General features: G+C 45.0%; 1 long non-coding RNA gene across 1 annotated transcript; it reads left to right on the forward strand.

Moving 5' to 3' along the window:
* The first annotated feature begins 1,448 nt into the window (after positions 1-1,448).
* Positions 1,449-3,169, forward strand: LOC119282092. The gene is made up of 4 exons (XR_005138630.1): positions 1,449-1,502; positions 1,947-2,051; positions 2,293-2,785; positions 2,917-3,169. It is a non-coding gene; the product is annotated as an uncharacterized LOC119282092 (long non-coding RNA).
* The last annotated feature ends 4,024 nt before the right edge of the window (positions 3,170-7,193 follow it).

A 7,193-nucleotide genomic window follows, 5' to 3' on the forward strand; every position in this document is an offset into this window, starting at 1 on the left:
TTTTTGCTTGGTGGGGTTATTTTAGCATGTTTGGTTATGTGTGTGGTTGCCACCTCCGGTGCCCTTGTGTCGTTGGCTGCCATTCCATCGATGGACATGTTGCCTTCTGGGCTTTTCTGGTGGGCTTCGTTTCCAGGATCTTCTCTTCTTGTCGATTGTCTCACGTTACCTTAAGCGGCGGTCTTTCAGATATTTTATCGGGTCTCCTCTCATGAAGACTCAAGACGAGTGTGGTGCCACCGGTTGGCCGTCGTATATGCCTATAAAAGGGGTCTTCTCCTTCCTGACGGTTGCTGCCTCGCCTCCTCTCCCTACCGTCCCATCTACCCCACCCTTCCAACCTCGATCTTCTCTCCGTGTGGAGCTGGTGGCAGACGTACGGCCAAGGAGATGAAGCAACGGCGGCGTGCCACTGCCACCTCCAATGCACAGCGGCCACGGCACCATTGGCACAAGATTCGCGTGGGGAGCCTAGCCGTCGAGCAAGAGAGGCCTACCAACGCCGACCAGATCAGAGGTGAGGTGGATTCTGCTAGCAAGGCCCTCTCCCCTCTCTCATATTCTGCATGATCTGAGGCGGGAGGCGCTGAATCCTTCCCGATTTGGCCTTCTTCCTCCCCGATTTGGCCTTCTTTCCAGCCTCCACTCATCTCCGGTCCGTCATCATTCAGTTCCCGTGACCCGTGCACCGACGAAAGACCCTGGCCCCGCCTCCTCTGAACGTCGCAGTTCTCAACGAAGATTGTGCCCTTCATAGTCTGACGGGGCGGTCGCTGTTGTCAACTTCTTCGTGCTCTTCCTTCACGAGGAAAATAGCAGATGGTGTCGTCCATGGCGTCGTCCCCAGCTCTAGCACGTCGAAGATGACGGGCCACCAGTCAACACGAGCTCTACCATGGTGGATCGCTCTGCACTTCTGCCTGCTTGCTTGGCCCTTTTTATTCAGATGTCCAATTCTTATTTTCTGATGTATTGTGTGAAGGTTTATGGCGAGGAGAGGAGAAGTCGTCGTTCGGGTTCTGCGAGAATGACAAGTGCAGGTAACTTGGAAATTCCGGATTTCGGTCTTCATATTTACATCCCAGAGGAAAAGAAGTGTTGCACGGTCATATTTTATTTCAGAGTTAATATTCCATAATTGTATGATGAACTGAACCTGGACATTGAAAGTGGCACTTGCAATACACTAATTTTCAGTTTTGCTTGATACTTTATGAAAGAATATGTTGGCGGACATGGCAATACAATTTCATGTCGACAACCACTCCAACTGGAGTATCCGTGGAAGTAAGAATATAGTAAACTGTCTGGGCCTCTGGTTGTAGTTAGTGTCATCTGTAATATGTTTATGCTTCATATATCAAGTTATCAACTAATTAAATGTTGCACTGTTGATCTAAAAAAAAGTAGCACTACTGATATACTGTATGTAAGTATGGCAGGTTCAACACTATTGTTTGATAAATTGGTGGCAAATAGCTGTGTGAGCTTCATTTGGTCAGGTATTTTTTTTATATCCTACTTTCATCTGGTATAATTGCATGGGATGTAATTGGTTACTGCATTTTTGCATGACATACTTTATTAATGTATATATTACTTGTATTTTTTTCCTTATTGCTTCTGTGCTATTGATTCCGCTACAGCAAATTTTATTTTGTTCTCTGGTGCAAAACCTTAACTTGACCTCTTGATTTATCAAGCTATCCAGCTAATGTCTTATATATTATCACACAAAATTTCATCAGACCCCGATGGTTTTAGTTTGTCATGATGGTTGGCGAAGTAGCTTCTCACCAAGCTATACTATGATGAGAGTAAAGTCAACATTTTTGTTGTTGCAAGGATCACAGAGAAAGGAATCACTATTCAATAGACAGTAGATTGATCTTTTGTAGAATCTTTCTTATAAATTAGTTTGGTTCATAATCAGTTCCTCTTTCCAGGTTCTTTCGACTGCATGATACATGAGACATGGATTCCTATGGATTGTTCAAGTGCGTTCAGTGTTAACGGATGGAATACAGAATAGCCTGGGCCACAATGAGCAGGTGAGTCTTATCATCTTGCATCTTCGTTACATCTCATGCATTTCATATTGATATGGTACAAAACATGCAACAGAAGTGCTGCTATCTTTTTATTTCCTTGTCTCCTCTGATTTATTATCAAAGAAAAGAACCACATGTTGCTACTTGAAAGAGGCAAAAGTCTCAAAGATCTCAAAGTTCCTTCTTCATTTTTTATGCTTGCAGTTTCAAACTTCACACAAGTATCTTCCCTTGTACACAGAAGAAGTACAATATGGGCGACTGCAGGTACCTCCCCAGGGACACAGCTACTACCGTCACTGTTGAAAGAATCACAGTTGTGCTGGAAGGTCCTTCCTGCTTGCTGTGTCTGCCTTCTCATCTTATTTATGATCGTTTATGTGAAGAAGCAGCAGCAACTTGATTTGTTTTCTTGTGTAGTAATATGTGAGTTGCATTTGCAGACATATATGGTTCAAGTCACTCTATGTTAGTTAGATGTTATTAGTGTTTTTCTATCAGACATGGTTCTGCAATGGGCTTGACTGCCTAAGTATCACTCAGATTTTAGACTTGATTAATAACTGCTTCCTTCCATTAAGATGTGAGGTCCTGATCCCAATGACAGAGCATCATCGCTGAACTAATGTTCATGAGAGTTTACTATTTGATTTTGTTGAACCGTCCAAGTTCAAAATTTGATGAAGCCATGCAACTGGTAGATGCTTCAACAAGGCATATATTTGCAGTGTTCGGTAAGTATCGTGTTCCTTCTGGACTCGATAAATTAGTGTTGTATTTGCCTGGTATGAGGAAGATAGTGCAATGCCGACAGATATAGTTGTATTTGTCGGGTATTAGTTTACAAGTGTTGTGTCGAAAGCAGGTTGAGGAGAACACAGATGCACGGCCAGCTGCGTGGATTAGGCGATGGAACCAATAACAGGAGAAAGGACGGAAAATAGGAAGGAGATGGTGAGTTTGGCATTGGCCGTCGTCTGCAAATGCGTCATGGTCGGATTAGGCCCAGCTAATCAATTCTTTTTGGGCAGCACTAGAGAATTGACGAATGCATGTTGTACAATTTTCTATGATCTTCTCTGATTTTCTAACAAATGTGAAATGTTGATGAACTAATATTTGAGATGTAAATTGATATTCAATTGTAGAAATTGATATATGTACTTTCTTCATTCTCTGCTATTTTTTTATAGTATGTGTTCATGCCTTCAAGTCCAGATAGACAACTTCATAACAATTGTTCTTGCAATTTAGATATATTTAGTATTTTTTTCTACAAAAACATTGAAAACTAACTTGAAAAGATTGCATGAATAGCATAAACACACTATTATTTCTATGTCTGTTCATGCTTTCAAATTTAAAGAGAACATTATAGCAATCCTGGTCATCAGGCCTCAATTTGTAATTTACTTTACAAGTACTATATGAGGGATTTAACTCGACCAGACTGCGCATACACAATATGATCTCTTCCGCTGTCATGTTGAAACAAATCAACATATATATCATATATGCAAAATTATAATACCCCCGGACACCCGTAATCAACTTGTGTATATATGAAAAATCACAATACCCTGAAGACCAGTAGGGAAGAGCTACATCACCGAGACAAACAAGCTGTCTCTGCCCTCTGTGACTGAGAGAAACCAGCAAGCATCAACTTCTACCCTCTTGTCACAATATCACTGAGACAACCCAACAGGAAATTCCACCTCAGCTCTAAATATTGCGTTATAAAGATGAATAACTCAACCGGTATATCTAATCGTACTTCCCAGTTTCTTTGTATCCACGTTCGTATTATGTACAATTTTCAATAACAAACAACTAATAAACAACCAGGGTACAATCGTCTCTCTTGTACAAGGCTACTCAGCCACACAAGAATGGAGTAATCAGCTCCACAGGAATGGAGTAAGATCAAGGAAAAAGAATTAGAAATACAGAAACGGTAAAAAGAAAGCCTTGTCAAGGCGAACAAGAACCCTTAAAAAAGTTTGTCTCCAATTTTGAAATATTTTGCCAATCTGTCAAGAGTCAGAACATGCATATAACAACAACTGTAACATTGTCTGCACATGAAACAAACCACCAAAAACAAGAGCAGAAGAACTAGCTTCAACTCTCTATCACTACATCATAGAAATAAACCCAGCTGGAGGATCAGCATCTCAGGTCTAAGAAAAGAACAAGAGCTTTTGCAACTCTGCATCCAGTTATCACTATCACTATGGTTTGTAGATCACTTATGTGCATGTATCAACTAAATGTACCCTTTCCTTGTATGATCTACTGTGTCACGAATCAATTCTTGAATCGGTTTATCAAATATTACAACAAAACTAAATTGCTTCTCAATCCATGTGGCGTGGCGTGCCGCCGCGCACTACCCGCTAGTATATATATATATGGTCAAGCCATGTAATGGACCTGTTCCACCGTGTGCCTCCATTGCCGCCCAAGGTATTTTTAGTGCGTAATTATGTACACGCGGTACGTAAGCCGCGACCTGGTGGGGCAGTCGGTGGAGGCCGAGCTACTAGTCGAGGGCCAGATCCGTTGACTTATCGCTATTAGGCGCAGACCGGACTCGTTTGGATGTGTCGTTGGCTTTATTGGCCAGCGAGCTGTTCGGCTTGATAAGGCCATTGTACACTTCGGTTGCAAGGTCCGCGGCGTGCTCTTCAGTATGGAGTGAGCGCTCCATATTACCATTGACTGTAATAACGCCACGGGTTCCAGGCATTTAGATCTTTAGGTAAGCATAGTGCGGAGCTATGTTAAAGCGGGCGAAGGTAGTTCGTCCGAGCAGTGCATGGTAGCCACTTCGGAAAGGGACGATGTCGAAGATTAACTCCTCGCTGCGAAAGTTATCTTGGGAGCCGAATACTACCTCCAGAATGATTGAGCCCGTACAACGGGTCTCCACTCCTGGTGTCACAACTTTAAAGGTAGTGGTACTAGGCTTGATTCGTGATGGGTCAATCCCCATCTTTCGGACAGTATCTTGATAGATCAAGTTGAGACTGCTTCCTCCATCCATAAGGACTCTAGTGAGGTGGTATCCATTGATGATTGGATCGAGAACCAAGGTGGCCGAACCCCCGTGAAGGATACTAGTTGGGTGGTCCCTGTGGTCAAAAGTGATTGGACATGCTGACCACGAATTAAACTTGGGGGGCGACAGGCTCTACGGCGTAGACGTCCCTTAATGCGCGTTTGCACTCCCTTTTAGGGATGTCAGTGAAATATATCATATTCACTGTCCTCACCTCGGGGGAAACTGTTTTTGACCCTCGATATTCGCCTTACGGGGCTCATCCTCGTCTTCGCTTGGAGGCCCTTTTCCCTTATGTTCGGTATTGATCTTACCGACCTGCTTGAAGACCCAACAGTCCCTATTTGTATGGTTTGCAGGTTTATCGGGTGTGCCATGAATCTGGTAGGGCCTCTCGAGAATTTTGTCTAACCTGGATGGCCCATCCTTGCTACCTTTAAAAGGTTTCTTCCGCTGACCGGACTTAGGACCGCAGAATCTAGCATTTACGGTCGTGTGGTCTGCGTTGTCGGTACTATTGTTCTGACGTTTGTTTTTATTGTGGTGAGGTTTGCCGTTGCCATCCCGTACCTCAGAGGTGTCGGGTTCACCTGAGTTGTTGCTTCTACGAGCCAGCCAGCTGTCTTCGCCCGCAAAGAAGTCATAAGTGTCGTTAATGTTGCCATGGTCTTTGGCTTTTCCTGCCCAAGGTGTAGGGCGAGCAATTCGTCGGAGACGTTGTGCTTAAAGGCCGCTAAGGCTTCGGCGTTCAGACAGTCTACAATTTGGTTCTTTTTAGTTAAGAACCAATTCCAGAGCTTGCGGGCTGATTCACTTGGCTGCTGAATTATGTGACTCAAGTCGTCCACAACCGGTGGTCGGACATAAGTGCCCTGGAAGTTATCCCTAAAGGCGTCTTCCAAGTCTTCCCAGGTTCCAATGGAGTTCTCTGGGAGGTTGTTTAGGCAATGTTGTGCTGGTCCCTTCAGCTTCAGAGAGAGATATTTAATGGCGTGGAGGTCATCTCCTCGAGCCATGTGAATGTGGAGAAGGAAGTCTTCAATCTAGACGGCCGGATCCGTCGTTCCATTGTATGGCTCGATGTTCATGGGTTTAAACCCTTCCGGAAACTTATATTCCATAACCTCATTAGTGAAGCATAAGGGGTGTGCCGCTCCTCTGTATCTGGCGATGTCATGGCAGAGATCGGCTGGCATCTGGGTTTGGTACTAATCCCGAACATGGTAGCGGTCATCACGCAGGGCTTCATCGCCATTATCTCTTGACGGGGCACGTCCCCTGGATCCATAGATTAACCGGGTCTGACCAGCTTTATAGGCTAGGTCGTGTTGCAAGTCGAGTGTATAGCCCGCGGCTGCAGTCTCCCTGCCTCTTTAGTCCCCCTGGCGCAGGTTGGTATTCGGCTTGATATGTCGCTTTATCTCGTTCACATGGTGGTCGTTCTGGTTGGTCTGCATGATTGTATTTTGATGGTATTGGTTCAAGGACTTTGTCGTCGAATTGAGGCAGCAGCTTGCGCCTGGGGTAGCTCTTGATAGGTCGCTCTAGGCCGTATTCCTTAGTGGCCAAGACCTAAGTCCACCTTTCATTCAACGTGTCTTGCTCTTCTCTGAGCTGGTACTGATTCCTCTTTAGGCTCCGAGCTATAGCAATGAGCTGCCGCTTGAAGCGTTCTTGGTCAAGGGGTCTTCTGGGACGATGAAGTCTTCGTCACTGAGACTGGCCTCCTCTTCGGATTCTGGCATGTAGTTGTTGTCATCCTCATCTTCGTTGTCGGCACATTCGGGACTGTGCTCACCTTCTTCCTGCTCATGTTGTTCATATGTGGGCTCGATAAGGTTTTCGGCATCTTCGGCGCCATCCGGAGTCTCGTTGTCTCTGGTGCTGGTATTACTATCCCTCGCTCGACACAATCGTGAGCGGCGCCACTGACGTCGGCACTTTGGTGGTTAATCGATGGGTCTATCCTCATCTGGGCTTGTGTTCTCCTCGTCGTTCTTCGGAGTGTCCACCATGTACACATCGTTGGTTGAGGTGCCCGTCCAACGCCCCATGGCGGGTGGGACTTGGCTTGGTTC

The sequence above is a fragment of the Triticum dicoccoides genome, chromosome 3B (genome assembly GCF_002162155.2).
Source record: "Triticum dicoccoides isolate Atlit2015 ecotype Zavitan chromosome 3B, WEW_v2.0, whole genome shotgun sequence".
Lineage (NCBI taxonomy): Eukaryota > Viridiplantae > Streptophyta > Magnoliopsida > Poales > Poaceae > Triticum > Triticum dicoccoides.